Source organism: Myxine glutinosa, chromosome 7, assembly GCF_964187855.1.
Source record: "Myxine glutinosa chromosome 7, kmMyxGlut1.1, whole genome shotgun sequence".
Lineage (NCBI taxonomy): Eukaryota > Metazoa > Chordata > Myxini > Myxiniformes > Myxinidae > Myxine > Myxine glutinosa.
In genome coordinates this window covers 107,953,786-107,969,510 of record NC_136267.1, presented here as the reverse complement: position 1 = coordinate 107,969,510, position 15,725 = coordinate 107,953,786, and positions in this window count along the sequence as shown.

Below are 15,725 nucleotides of genomic sequence, written 5' to 3'. Positions count from 1 at the left end.
CTGAGAAATCCACTCCGCGCATCCCTTCTCATAACTGAGGTGGGGACTCCGGGCACAGGGTTATATCGTCCCCGCCCGAGCCCGCATCGAATGTTCCAAACTCCGCCTTTTGCCGCAGTGGTAAGTCACTCCCCTCGAGCCCTGATTGGCGGCTCGTGCTTACCGGTCAGTCCCACTCCTCCTGCCCCCGCCTTCCTTCGGCCTTGATCGACTTGTTCAGGCCGGCCTCGTGGTATTTCGCGCCAAAACCCAAAGCATCGAGGCATCGTAAAGGACCTAATTCTCATCATTCTACTCAACGCAAAACTACACACAGGAAAGGTCTACGCTTACATTTACTATGAAATAACTGAGCTTTAAACGAGACTACATGTTGTAGTGTAACTAAACTATGAGGGGAAATTAACCTTTATTATAAAAACACAAAATCGCAACACTACCCCCTTCCCTCGTCAGACTCGTCCCCGAGTCGGAACCAACAAAGGAAACGACCGCTTAGAGAATGACATGCAAAATTAACTTTTACCTTTACATGTGACATATAAGAGTCTGGTTGTGACTGGTTGAGAAGAGTGATGGAAATGAATGTAGAAGGAAGTAGAGGACGGGGAAGACCGAGAAAGACTTGGCTAAAGATGGTGGAAGAAGAAATGTGGGCAAGGGGGTTAACAAGGAGAGATGCAGAAAATAGGGCAAAATGGAGAAGATTGTCATGGGGACCGCAAGGCTAACCACCGCTCTAGCAGGGAAAATGGCCTTAAAATGCATGTTGTTGTGTTGTTGTGACATATAGGTGTGGTTCCCCCGAACATTTACTCTGACCCGTGTATGCGACAGTTTTAAAACACTAGATATGTCCCTCCTATTGCGTTGAGTAGCTACATATCAGATTCGCACCCACAACTAACCGAATATCCAGAATTCGTCAAACTAAACACATAGCCGGTGGGCAGCATTTTTCTATTTACAAGCACAGAAACTTAATCTTATTTACAATTCTATGACCCAGGACCTGTCCTTTTTGGAAGAGAAGATTGGAGTGGAGAGAAAGCACAGCAAAAACAAAACACACCCATAAATCATGACACTTGCTGCTTGATTCTTGCATCTTGCTTCTTCTGTGTGCCTATCAAACCGGCTAGCCCCCGGACCGGCATACAGGCCATTTTTGATCTTCAGGGCTATCTAACCTTGCACATTTTCTCATCCCTAGCACACCATAATAAAAATGCACAAAAAATGCTTTTATTTTATTTCTTCTTTCCTTTGCCAGGCAGGGCCACTCCCATGTGGTCCAACTGCGTGGCATTAACGCCACTCAAAACAAGTGGTCCGAAGATGCAAGGTGATTTTGCAGCAAAGTGCTGCACAGCAGAGGTGCAAGGCCACAAAGCTTGTGGTCCATGAGTGTGATAAGGTGCAGCAAAGGGGTTGTGGCAGCAAAGTGCTGCACATGTGTAGCAAAAGGATATGGCAGCAAAGTGCTGCGCCGTTCGGCTGCACAGATGTAGCAAGGTGCAGAAAGGATGCTGCACAGGTCGATGGTGCTGCACAGTTCCACCTCCAAAATGGTGCTGGGGTGGGGGGAGAGAGACAAGGCACAACAAGCAAAGCGGAAAAGACGCAATGGCACACAGAAAACAAGGTAATGCGATGCGAGGGGCACGGAAGAGCGAGCAGAGCAGGCTCGTCCCTAGCCGTCCATACTCCCCACCGTCGGCTTACACTACCCTAGCCCCCCTTGTATTTACAATCTGTCTACGTCTTGTCTCCCATATCCCCCTCTAATCCAAAATCGTCTCCCAATCCCTCCCAGGAAGGAAGGGATGGAACAAACACAATGTCCCATTACGTCGTGATGCGTCTCACCACTCAAACGGCTTACAAAGCCTTGGTGTGGAGCTTCGTCCTCCTTGGTGACTGGCTGTGGATGGTGCGAAGGGATTTCTCATCCAAACTATACTACTGACATTAACTCATTTAAACTGTCCGGGGTCGTACCCTGCCAATCGGCCTCTTTAAACTATGTGGTTCTAAGAACCCGAATTCCCATTGCCCACCTGGTGCCCTCCGAATTTGGGTCTCACTCCCACAAATTTTCTCTCTGTGCCTTTCCGCAATTTCTGGGCTGGGTCATGTGGCTCTACCAGCAGGTCTACCTACCTGCGCACCTCCGCCACTGAAGTCGCCACCCGAGCTTACCTGCTCCTGCAACTACCTAAACTGGGGAAGGCCCCTCCTGGCACTTTACCCCCTGATGCCCACCTTGGCATTGGGCAACCCGGGTCCTCTCCTGGGATCCTCGGGCCCCACTCACAACTACCCTAACTGGGGAAGCCCCTTCCTGGCGCTTACTCCCTCTGTGCCCACCTTGGCATCGGGCAACCTGGGTCCTCTCCTGGGATCCTCGGGCCACACTCACAACTAACCTAACCGGCTTCCAGAGCCTACCTGCGGCCTCACCTGGCCAACAAACTCCCAGTGGTGGAGTGCCCCAATAACCATATGCACCAATTAAGCCACATGCCCAGCCATTCCACATACTCATGCACCCAACAAAACACTTTGTTTCCACTACCTGCACCACAGGTGTCAATATCCATACAAATTTTGCCTACGCCCTCTACCTGGCTTTACACTACCCCCCCCCCTCGGGCTTTCGCGAACGGGTTCCACCTCCCCCTATTCACTCCTTCTCGTCATGCATTCCACACCTTTTATTCCCACACCAAGCATTTCACACCACTTATTCGCACACCAATTACTTCCACACCTTTCGTCTTGCACACCATGCAAGTCAATTCACACTACTACTTTTACACACCAAATATCTGGCACACCTTTTTTGCTCACACACCTCTTTCCTCACACCCCTCAAACACAATTCCATTTTTTTCTCACCCACAAATCTTCACACACACATCATCATCGAGCTGACTACTTCCCCTTATTATCGTGCTTCCCCATCGTCCTTTTAAACTATGCACTGCCTTGTCATTATCAACCATCTAAGCTACACACGTCCCCTCTACAGTACAGGTGTCACGACTGAAATCTTTTCTCTACAGTCTTCTAATTCCCTATCATTATCCTAGCCCTCCCTCGGCTAGCTTCGGTGCCCATGGAGGTAACCATTGCTGGCACCCCCATGTGCCTGTCACTGCCATCCCCCTAATCTAATGCTCATGAGCCCTGTGTGTGAGGAATGGTCAAACTACCATTCCTCCATATAGGGTACACTACTCTCATCCGTCCGCTACACTTGAGCCTCTCCATGTGGATGTACTTTGTCATGGCTCAACCTCGCAGGGCCGAGCGATCCATTCGGGTGGTTTGTCTCCTGTATGTTGGGTCCGTCTGGCATTTTCGATCCAGGGGAGGAGGTATGGATGGGCCGAGGTACAGGGCTCCATCCCGGCGCGGGGCCTCGCGGTCCCACGCACAATGACCCAACCGGCCACGGTCGGAGCACCGCACCCGCTAGGGTGCGCGGCTCCGAAATCTACTACCTCCCCTTGAACCTCGCCGATTGCCTTTGCCGCCACGGCACGGCACCAACGGGGGCCGGCACGAATCGTGCACACCGGTCCTTGTGAGACCGCCGCGGCACCGATCCCCACCGGTCCCTGCTGCACACAACTCACCGGGGGCTCGCGTCTGCTACCCGTCCCGTTAAACGCTACCACTGTCGGTGTCGATGCTTGAGCCGCGTTCTCACCACTCGCGACCCACTCTGCACTCGCACACCCAGGCGTCCCCGCGCCTCCCATACACTCCGTTACTGCACAATCTCCTTCCACATCCTCTGGTGTGCATTCTGCCTCACACTCCATACTTGTACCTGCGCACCTAGGTGCACTCACACCTTTCACACACTTCATTATCGCACACCCTCGCGCACACTCTTTCGTTACATACTCCGTAACACCCCCGGGTGTGCACTCCTGCACACACTCTGCAACACGCTCTGGTGTGCACTCCTGCACACACTCTGTAACACACTCTGCTGTTACACACTCTGTAACACACTCTTCTCTGGCACACTCCGGCACACACTTTTCTCGCTCACGCTTTGGCGCACACTCTCTCTCTCTCTCTCTCTCTCTCATACTTCGTGCCAGTCGCCCTCGTACACCGCACAATGGACCTTCCGCGAACGCCCGGGTCTCGACTCTGTCACAAGCGCGCCAAAAACCCGTTCGCGCCAAACACATTCGCGCCATTATTTCTCACCTCGGGGTCCTCCTTCCCCGGATTTTTCACCAGCACCTATAAACCTTCATTGGGGTTAGCAAGCATGGCATCACGGTGCAAATGCAAAGTTTGTTCAGGCTCCATTTCCTTCTCCCGCGATTTATTTTCTGTGTCTACCGTCTCTTCAATTTCAATCATTTCTTTTTCCTCGACGAACGCCGGCGCCCATGAAATTTCTTTGTCCAATTCGGCGACTGTCGGCTCTTCTACACCCCGCGTCGCGATTTTCATAGCCCCCGTCAATTTGGCTGTGCTCTGCCCAAGCTCACTCCCCACGCGTTCCTCACACCGCGTCACCTCATCGCGTGCCACCGCGACCTCCTCGCTCAACCCGAGCCTAATGTCCTCCCCCGCCTTTTTCATATCACACCTCCATTTTTCCATTTCCCTTCTTGGTTTGTCCCACATTTCCTTCATATGTTTTTCCAATCGCTCACCCTGAGCCTTCATATCGTCCTTTTGGGCATTCATTGTTTCTTTCAATTCGCCCTTGTTACACCTTGCTTCGTCCCTCATTTCTTTCATTTTATCCTCTTGGGTGTCCATTTTTGCCATTATTTGGTCCATAAATAATCACATGTACCCTGGCATCGCGGGCTCGGCCTCCGCCGCCACGTGCGAGGTGCGGCCATTTTCTTCGCCAGCTACCGCCCCCTCTTCGGCTTCCTCCAATACCAACTGTCTCTCCTGCAGGTCCTGGGTCATCCATTCCTCCTCCTCATCTACCCCCACCGGCATTCATCCGCCTTGGCCAGCCATGGTACGAATACAATTTTGGATTTAACAACGAAATTTTGTCCGCTCGTAATTTCGAGTGCGTGAAGCGCACTCCAGGTCCAATCCCACTCCTGACACCAAATGTTACGGTTTTGCATGAAGCCTGTTCCCTTACCAATGGGAGATTAAGCCCCTTGTTCTCCTTGGGTCTTCGCAACCGCGAGACTGAGTCGCCACTTCCGGTCAGACGCGGGACTGGGTTTCGGGACAATTTTCGCACGTACCTAAGTACCCACGCCGCCGCGGACGTGGGGATCGAGTCTCGCACGAACCACGCAAAATTTGAGTACACCTGAGCGGATTGTGTACCATGTGGTCCGTGCTGTTTCCTTGCTATTGGAACCCGATCAGAGCGATATCATTCGTACCACGCTAAATCAATGATGGAAGAGACGAAACGGTCGAATCAAAGGAATAACAGATTTAATTATTATTATTTACACAATGTACAGTGGTAGAAGAAGAAGAAGAGACACAGGGCAGTCTTAAGCAGTCTTATTAATTTTTACCCAGACAATGGGCCCACGCATACTCACAGGGGGATGAAGGAAGAATTGTTCATGCGCTGAACGCGTCGGCTTTGGTCGTCCAGGAACAGCTCACCTGGCGTGACCCTCTGGCGGTCACAGCACGTGTCCCGGCGAAGACAAGCAGACAGGCGGGAGAATCCTCGCGGCGCGTATATTGGCAAAAGCAGGCAGGCGGGAAAATACGCGCGTCTCTGGCCCGGCACGGCTGTCTTTCACAACGCGATTAATACCTCTGAGCGCTTTCACTCTCGTAACTCAACGGAGGATCTGACTCCAGCTCAACACAGCGCTTTCCCTCTCATAACTGAACACAGCGCTTTCAATCTCGTAACTCATAACTCGTCTGGCTTGCCCTGCGCTCATCTCATAACTCAGCGCTCCGAACCGACTCTCATAACTTGGCGCTCCGAACCGACTCACATAACTTGGCGCTCCGAACCAACTCTCATAACGTGGCGCTCCGAACCGACTCTCATAACTTGGCGCTCCGAACCGACTCTCATAACTTAGGCGGGGGCTCTGGGCACAGGGTTATCTCGCCACGCCCTGGCCCGCATCGAATGTTCCAAGCCCCGCCTTTGCCACAGTGGTAAGCCACTCCCCTCGAGCCCTGATTGGCGGCTCATGCTTATCGTCACTCCCACTCCTCCTGTCCCGCCTTCCTTCGGCCTTGATCGACTTGTTCAGGCCGGCCTCGTGGTATTTCGCGCCAAATCCAAAAGCATCGAGGCAGCATAAGCATCGTAAGGGGACCTAATTCTCATTATTCTACTCAACGCAAAACTAAACACAGGAAAGGTCTACGCTTACATTTACTTTGAAATAACTGAGCTTAAATGCGGCTACATGTTGTAGTGTAACTAAACTAGGAGGGGAAATTAACCTTTATTATAAAAACACAAAACTGCAACAATATTATATGCACTCGGCATTGAACGGTGTTGCCAGGTCTATTATTTGTGAGGCCCTAAAACACTTTCCTACACCCACAAAGGAATGGGGTCCATGCACACTTCCTTACACCCACTAAGGAATGGGATTGGGTCCATAGTATACACACTTCCTTACACCCACTAAGGAATGGGGTCCATACACACTTCCTTACAACCATGATAGAATGATAAAAATAAAGAAATCCTGAAAATTCCAACTTTTTTGTTTATTCAAAACTTTTTTTGCCTAAAACAACCCTCGGCACTCATTGATGAACCTCTGAAAGTTTAAGGAAGATTCGTTCAGCAATCTCTGAGAAAAATGCTGACACAGACATACACGCAGACAGAAATGGCTCTCTTATAGTATATACTTATATATGGAAAAATTTATATATATTGTTATGTCGGTGGGGGTAGTGATATGTAGAGCCATATAGATCTGTGTAGGTAACGTGCTTCGTCTGTCACGATAAGGAATCTGACCTGTAATAAGTTTCATGTTTAGGCGATTTGTCGGCGAAGATGTATACCTGTGGACATACCAGGATGTTCGAGTGATAAGTAGAGTTAGGGATTAAAGAATAAAGCCCCTGTATGTCTCACCTGGTCAGCCAAACCTTTGTGCCTTTTGGCACCGCAACCACTTAGACACTTAGTTAGGATCTCCTTCGTGCAACATTAAATGACTGACTCCCTTCCCTGACAGTGACTTCGGAAGGAATAGGCAAGGCAAAGAAACCAGGTCGGGGCACCGCCGATGATGGCCGCCGCCAATTACACCTCCGACAGGCCTAAACGCATCGAGTTCCACGGGCTATCACCACGCTACATGCTACGTGCTATCACCACGCTACATGCTACGAGCTATTGCCACGCTACGGTCCTGTGATTGGCCGGCGCGCTTGGCGCGAACCTCAAGCCTCCGCTTCGTCTTGCGCAGCCCGAGTTGAGTTGAGTCATAGCCCGAGTGGAGTTCGCTTGCTTCTTGCACGTTTGCTTCGGGAGAGCTGACTGGGACGTGGAAGGCCGATCGTGGGTGAAGATCGACCTCGCTTGGAGCCCCTAGCCTGCATTGGACGCGCGGTGCTTTTCCTGCTGTGGGACCTCGTGGGTGCTTTGGAATTTGGAGCAAGGCCTGGTGGCGCGCGAGCACGAGCAGAGCTTGGAGCCGCGTGGTGGACGATACCAAGACAAGACGAGGGACAGATAAGGCCAATCCCCATTACATTTTACACAACGTGTTTTTTTCCTTTAATTCATATCCCTGTGTCTCGTTTCTGATATCTGTGTGTGGGGACGTCCCAATTTAGGCTTCTTTATTAGTTTATCCTGCATTCCGGTTCAATAAACCCTTGTATTATTTTCCTTTCCCATTCAAATCTGTGCCCGCTTGAGATGATTGCCCCTTCAGGGTCGGAGTGTCGCAGTTAAGCACTTGCGCAGCCTCCATTTTCCTTCTTCCTCCCGCGCGGCATATAGCCGAATCCGTTTGGTTATCGCCTCCATTAAATCCGTTTCGGTCCCTCCGCAACCTTCTGGTGTTAACCGGGAGTCGCACGACAATATATATATATATATATATATATATATATATATATATACACATATATATATATATATATATATACATATATATATATATATACATATATATATATAGATATAGATATAGATATATATATATATATATATATACATATATATATAGAGATATATATTGTTGCGAATATGAGATTGGCCTCCATCCATATCCGCTTGTAAATATTCCCCTATTTCCTCATCCTTCCCAACTATCCCCAATCCCCCATTCCCTAGTCCCATTTTCTGTAAATAACACTCTGTAGACCAGACCTTCCCCTATTTCCCCCATTAAATGTCGCATCCAGGTCCACCGCATCTCACGTAGACAACTATAGGACATCTTGCTAGTTATTCTTAGTCTATGTCAGTTAAGGACTCGTTTCCATTAATTCTGACTCTTCGTTGCACCAGAATGTGATTGTATGGCACCGTTAGAAAGTTTAGGACCTCCCAATACCTCCCCGCAGCTCTTCCTCATGGTACAACAACAACAACAACAACAGCGGCGGCGGCGCGGGGAGTGTGCGTCCTCACTCCGGCTTGGTTAGCCGCCATTGAACATGTGCTCCGACGGGGTTACCACGCAGGGGCTCGCTGTCAGCTCCTCATCAAGGGCGGAGCCCGGTAACCCCCCGCACCCAATAGAAGCGGCGGACCGATTCCATCTGGGGCGGAGCCAATGAGCCGAGGGCATGTCACTCCCCGCTGAGCATGCGCAGGAAGAGGGAGGTGACGTCAGATGCGCCCTCAGCTTGGAGAGAGAAGACGCCACCTCCGAGCGCTGAAATACCTCCCCGCATCTCTGGACCGGAACGCGTTTGATTCTGCCCCTGAGCCAAGGTGCACCTTGTGCTATCGACTGCCTGTCCTTCCCTGCCATCAATCCCCGTGTAAGTCAGTCTTGTCCCGTTTGTCTGTGGTCTGTCGGGGATAGATAAGACTGTGTCTAAGTGCCCATCTTTTCTGTGCTTTACCTCTTACCTTGTAATCTACCCCTTTTCTGCATCACCAATTATATCCTCCTCCGGAGGTCTTGAGAACTGTACCCCTTGTGTCGTTGCATTTATCCCAGCCGTTGTGTCCTTTCCTTCATTGATTTAGCATAGCGCGATTTGGCCAACGTTCGAGTGGAATCGGGCGGGATCGGGTTCTAATCGGGGAGTAACTGTTCGGACGCGGTAATACACCACCGCTCGGTCAATATAACATCTGTCCGCGATCCGCAACAATTGGTGTCGAGGAGTGAGATCGGACCCGAAGCGCGCTTCACGTGCTCGAAATTATTAACGGCGAAATTTGATTTTGTTTTACAAAAATAAAAACCCGAATTTTGAAAGTCGCGCTATGGCGGATCAAGACGGCTGGGTTCCGGTAGAGGAGAGTGAGGCAGGGTCGATCCAGGACCAAATTGAGGGACAAGAGGAGAGCGAAGCAGTGAGGGCGGCAGGTTCGCAAAATGGCGCCTCGCACATGGCTGCGGCGGCCGCACCCGCTGCACAAGTGGGAGGGATGGCCCAAATGCAGGCCCTCATGGAGCAATTTATGGTACAAATGCAGGCGTCCCTCAACCTGCAGAGTGAGCAAATGAGGGCTCAGAGTGAGCAAATGGGGGTAATGGGGAACCGGATGGATGCTCAGGGTGAGCGATTGGAGGGCCAAATGGGGGTAATGGGAAACCAAATGGGGGTAATGAGGGACGAAGCGAGGGGTACCGGTGAGGGATTAAAACATGGGTTAATGGGGGTAGAAAACAGAATGGCCGCTCAAGAGAATCAAATGGAAGGGATGCAAAAGCGGTTAGAGGGGTTAGAAAACAGTATGGAAGGCAAATTGAGGGACATGAGGGACCAAGCGGAAAGGGAAGTTAAACAAATGGGGCAGCAGATAGAGGGGGTCAGAATGGGGGTAGAAACTAAATTGGATGCTCACAGGGAGGAAATGGAGCAGATGAGGGTGGCATCTGGGCAGGAGATGCAAGTGATGGGAGAGGAGATCAGAAGAGGTGTGAGTGAGGAGGTCGGAGGAGTGCACGAGGAGGTGAGGCACTGTAAGGAGCGCATGGAGAAGGAGGTGAGAAAGGGGACTGTAAAGTTACAAGGGGGCATAGAGGACCTGACGCAGGAGGTGGAACAGCTGACGGTGGGGCAGACTGAGTTAGTGGAGCAGGTACAAAGGAACACTGCGGTACTAGGAGGGTTAAAAGCGACACAGAAAGAACTAAAAGACGACTTGATAGCGACGAAGAGGGAATGTGAGATGGTACGTGAGGGACTGACAACGAGGTTGGACGAGGTGACAGAGGTAATGGAGACGAAGGACCGGCAGGTGAGGACGCACATGGAAATGGTCAAGGTAGCCTTAGAGGACGAGCTTGAGGAGACGCACCGGGAAATAAAAGAGGTGAAGCAGAAATTAGAAGAAGTGGAAGAAGGGGTGAGCGAAATTAAGAAGCGACGGAGAGGGGATAAGAAAGAGATAAAAGAGGAGGTAAAAGAATTGGTCCAAAGTCTGTGTTCGGATCGTGATGATGTGCTCATTAACCGGATGAGGGATTCGTAGGTGATGGAGAAGAAGCGAAGAGAAAGAGGACCCGGTGTAAGTGGTGACCAATATGGTCGTGCGTATGATGCGCCAGGTGATTTAATGAGCTTGGGGGTCGAGATGGACCCGGGTGTTCGTGAGAGGCCGTTGGTGAAGTGTGCGACAGGTCTGGTGTGCGAAAAAGGAGGTGTGTGAGAAAGTCCGACTCTGGGGTGTGTGAGGAAAAAGTGCGTGCCAAGGAGTGAGGGTGCTGTCGAGAGTGAGTCGGTCGTAGCGCGTGTGCGAGGGAGCACATGGAAGCGCGTAGTGAGGAGTGTTACGGAGGGTGTAAAGGGAGAATGCACGCCTGTGGTGAGTGTTACAGAGGATGTAACGGGAGAGGGTGCGCGAGAAAGATGTGTGACGGACAGGTGCATGGGGAAAGAGTGCGCTGTCAAAAGTAAGGAAGAGTGTACACCTGTGGTGAGTGTTACAGAGGGTGTAACGGGAGAGTGTGCGCGAGAAAGGTGTGTAACGGACAGGTGCATGAGGAAAGAGTGCGCTGTCGAGAGTAAGGGTGAGAGTAGTAAGAGTGACACGGAGCGTGAGTTGGTTGTGACAGGTGAGAAAGGATGTACACCTGGAATGGAAGGATGCACACCTGGAATGGTAGAGCGTGTGTGGGAATGCACGCTGGAATTGGTAGTGAGGCACGTGGTTGGGTGTGCGAGTGAAAGCACACCTGTGATTGTCACAGAGGAGGTGACCGAGGAGGGGGCGCGAAGAGGTGTGTTGGTGAGGTGTGCGACCAACGAATGTGTGCCAAAGTGTTCGGTGGTCAGGTGTGTGACCAAGTCGGTGAGCGGAATGAGTGTACCGAGGTGTGTAAGGAAAGGTACGAGGAGCATGGGAACAGCTGGAGGTATGAGCAAGAAAGGGGTAGCGTATGCATGTAAGCATGCAGGTGAAGCATCGACGGTAACCGGGTTAGAGGTTAGAACGACTTATAGCCGAATCGGGCCCTCGGTGCGCGTCGGGCAGCTTCGCGTGCCGCGAGGACCAGCGGGGATCCGAGCCACGGCGGGTTCGAAAGGACCGCCGTACGCGATCCACGCTGGGCCTCGCTTGGAACGGCCACGTCAGTGCTCAACTAGGCGGAGCGGGCAGCCCGATAGGAAGGGTCGTCATGGCGACCACTTTTTGTTGAGACGTGCCGGCAGGTCGAGATCGGGACATTGGATGGCTCCACGCCGAGATGGTGCGTGGGACCTCGGCCCGGGTAAACCTCCTTCCCTGCACCGAATGCGGGACGTGTCCAGCCGCTGGCACCAAACAACCCGCATTCATTGCTCGGCTTTACGAAGCCGGGCTTTGGACAGGAATTGGCGCACCGAGAGGCATTAGTGAGTAGACTGTGTGATGAGGTTAGTGTTTTGGACCCAAAATTAGAAAAAAACAAAATTTGATGATTGGCAAAGGATTGGCAGTAATGATTGGCAGATGATGGGTAGTGATTGGCAAATTTTTGATTTGTTGAAATTTGATGTGCAAAATTGGTAGTGGGAGATGCCCGATGTGGTGGGATGGCAACTCTGTCATCCCTCACAAAGTGGGGCAAAGGAGCTATAGTTTATGGGGTGTATGGCAGTGAAAACTAGCCCGGGTGGGTTAGGTTATATTGTTAGGGATCTAGCGAAGATGACATTAGGTGACGTTAAGGTTTAGTTAGTGACTGATACCTGTAGTGGGGACGCAGGTAGATTAGAGTGGATGATAATGACGTGGGAGCGCAATAGTTTAAAGGGACGACTGGGAAGCGCAAGTTTCAGAGGGGAGTTGTTAGATGAGATGATGCTGTGTGAGAACTGGACAGGTGTGTGGAGCAGTGTATGAGTAGTGAGTGTTGTGGATCAGCGCGAATGCGCTTGGGGGAGAGAAGGATGCAGGCGGCACCAAGTATGAGTGCACAGGTGTGCAACAACAGGTATGGAGAATGGTTGTGTGAAATACATGGAGTGTGGAGTACATGGAGTATTGGAATGAGTGGTGTGGAGAGAGTTGGAGTAAGTGGTACGGAGTGGTGTGCATGGTGCGAAGGTGTGGATGGGGGAAGAGTGGACCCCTTTCACGAGTACCCGGGGCGGGTAGTGTAAGTGTTAGGTAGAGGGTATAGGTAAATTGTGGTTGGATATTGGCATTTGTGGTGCGGTTGCAGAATGGTATTGTGGATGGGTGCATTAGTGTTGTGGAAATGGCTGGGCGTGTGGCCTGTTAGTGTGTGTAGTTGGTTTGGGCACTCCACCACTGTGAGGATGTCGGCCAGGTGAGGCCGCAGGTGGGCTCTGGGAGCCGTTAGTGTCAGTGGGTGCCTGAGGATCCCGGGTGTGGATCGGGCAGCCCGTGCCAGAGAGGGCACTGAGGGGGTGAGAGTGCGAGAGGGCCTTCCCCAGTTAGTTAGGTTAGGGTGAGGAGCAGGTAAGCTCGGGTGGCAACTACAGTGGTGGAGGTGTGCAGGTGGGTAGACCTGCTGGGAGAGCTACACGTCACAGCCCAGAAATTGTGCGAGGGCACCGGGAGATGAACCGGGGGGGGGGGGGGGGGGGGTTGAGACCCCAAATTGAGAAGCACCACAGTTTGGTCAATGGGAATTGGTTTTTAAAACCCATAGTGTAAGTTGGCCAATGGATTGGCAGGGAAAGACCCCGGGTAATGTAAAGTTGTTAAAGTCATTTAGGAAATAGTTAGGATTGACGAACCTGTCGCACCATACGCAGCCACTTACCTGAGGTGATGATGATGACTCCACACCTGTGTTCCTTTGTCCTGTGTTGCAGGAAATGAGAATTGCTGTTGGATTTGTGAGACGCATCACGACGTGGATGAGAAATTGGGGTGATTCCATCTCTCCCTCCTTAGGAGGGACTGATGATGAATTGGTGATGGCAAATTTTGATGTTGAGTTGGCGATGGCAAATTTTGATGAGAGTTGGAAATGGCAAATTTGATTGGTTAGGAGGGAGAGCAGACGAATTTGGTTTATGGGAGGAACGGGGAAGACAGTAGGGACGTTTATTGATGTGTAAAGTAGATGTTTATGGGTAGTGTTGTGTTTTGTGGATACAGTAAGGGGTAAGGGAGGGGCAATGTAGGTTACCTGGTGGGGGGGGGGGGCATACGGTAGGAACGTACCTGTCTCACCTGGTTCCCATGTGCCCCCAGTGTGCATTACCTTGCATTGCGTGCACTTTTGCGCCCTTACCACCTTACTCACTTGTTTTCTTTTGTCTCCCACCTCCGAGGATCTGGCTTTGGGGCAGAGAGAGAGGAGAGAGAGGTGCTGGCTCCGCAGTTGTGGGCCTGTACTTTCGCTGCTTGCTGCCTGGATCGATACACCATATGGACCGCAATTTTTGTGGCCGCCCACAATGGACCGCAGTTCTTTTGCGGGCAAGCACCACCCGTTGATGGACCTCTGGGTCAACGTGGCACCTATGCCATACAGGTGAACCACTTATAGTTGGCCCCCCTGACGGCCACAATTTAGAAATGGACGCGGTTGGCGCCTTTCTTTATTTTTGAAAGAAGCCAGAAGGCCAAGTACACCACATGAAGGCAAGACCAGCGGCAGAACATCGGCCGGCTGCGACACCACCGGTGATTATTGAACACTTTATTGGTGCACCGGATGGTGCTGACTGTATGTATGGGGTGGTGCTTTTGGTGCTTGGACGGGGTGCTCTGCACATTATTAAAGGCCGTAGGGCCACAGGGCACTCGTGGGTTGGTGTATCGATGCTGGCATGCGTGCTCTCTCTCTATGCATAACATCTGCATGTGTTCCTCAAAGAACAGGTCCTGGATCGTAGTGTAAATATCAGTCTTGTGTAAATAATGCTCCCTACCGGCTGTATGTTTAGTTTGAGGATTCTTTCCGCGATTCGGTTATCCTGTGGGTGTGTTTCTGTGAGGAGAAGGGTGCAACGTCGCAGGGGGACATATTTACTCATTTGTGAACATCTGTAAAACTGTCGCACTCAGGGTTGAGTTAATAGTAGAGGGAACTACATCTGAGTGCCACACTAAAGTAAGTAAAAATTTATCGGGTCGGGACGCCCCGAGGTAGAGAAGGGTGCAATGTTGCGGATATGAGATTGGCCTCCATCCATATCCGCTTGTAAATATTCCCCTATTTCCTCATCCTTCCCAACTATCCCCAATCCCCCATTCCCTAGTCCCATTTTCTGTAAATAACACTCTGTAGACCAGACCTTCCCCTATTTCCCCCATTAAATGTCGCATCCAGGTCCACCGCATCTCACGTAGACAACTATAGGACATCTTGCTAGTTATTCTTAGTCTATGTCAGTTAAGGACTCGTTTCCATTAATTCTGACTCTTCGTTGCACCAGAATGTGATTGTATGGCACCGTTAGAAAGTTTAGGACCTCCCAATACCTCCCCGCAGCTCTTCCTCATGGTACAACAACAACAACAACAACAGCGGCGGCGGCGCAGGGAGTGTGCGTCCTCACTCTGGCTTGGTTAGCCGCCATTGAACATGTGCTCCGACGGGGTTACCACGCAGGGGCTCGCTGTCAGCTCCTCGTCAAGGGCGGAGCCCGGTAACCCCCCGCACCCCATAGAAGCGGCGGACCGATTCCATCTGGGGCGGAGCCAACGAGCCGAGGGCGTGTCACTCCCCGCTGAGCATGCGCAGGAAGAGGGAGGTGACGTCAGATGCGCCCTCAGCTTGGAGAGAGAAGACGCCACCTCCGAGCACTGAAATACCTCCCCGCATCTCTGGACCGGACCGCGTTTGATTCTGCCCCTGAGCCAAGGTGCACCTTGTGCTATCGACTGCCTGTCCTTCCCTGCCATCAATCCCCGTGTAAGTCAGTCTTGTCCCGTTTGTCTGTGGTCTGTCGGGGATAGATAAGACTGTGTCTAAGTGCCCATCTTTTCTGTGCTTTACCTCTTACCTTCTAATCTACCCCTTGTCTGCATCACCAATTATATCCTCCTCCGGAGGTCTTGAGAACTGTACCCCTTGTGTCGTTGCATTTATCCCAGCCGTTGTGTCCTTTCCTTCATTGATTTAGCATAGCGCGATTTGGCCAACGTTCGAGTG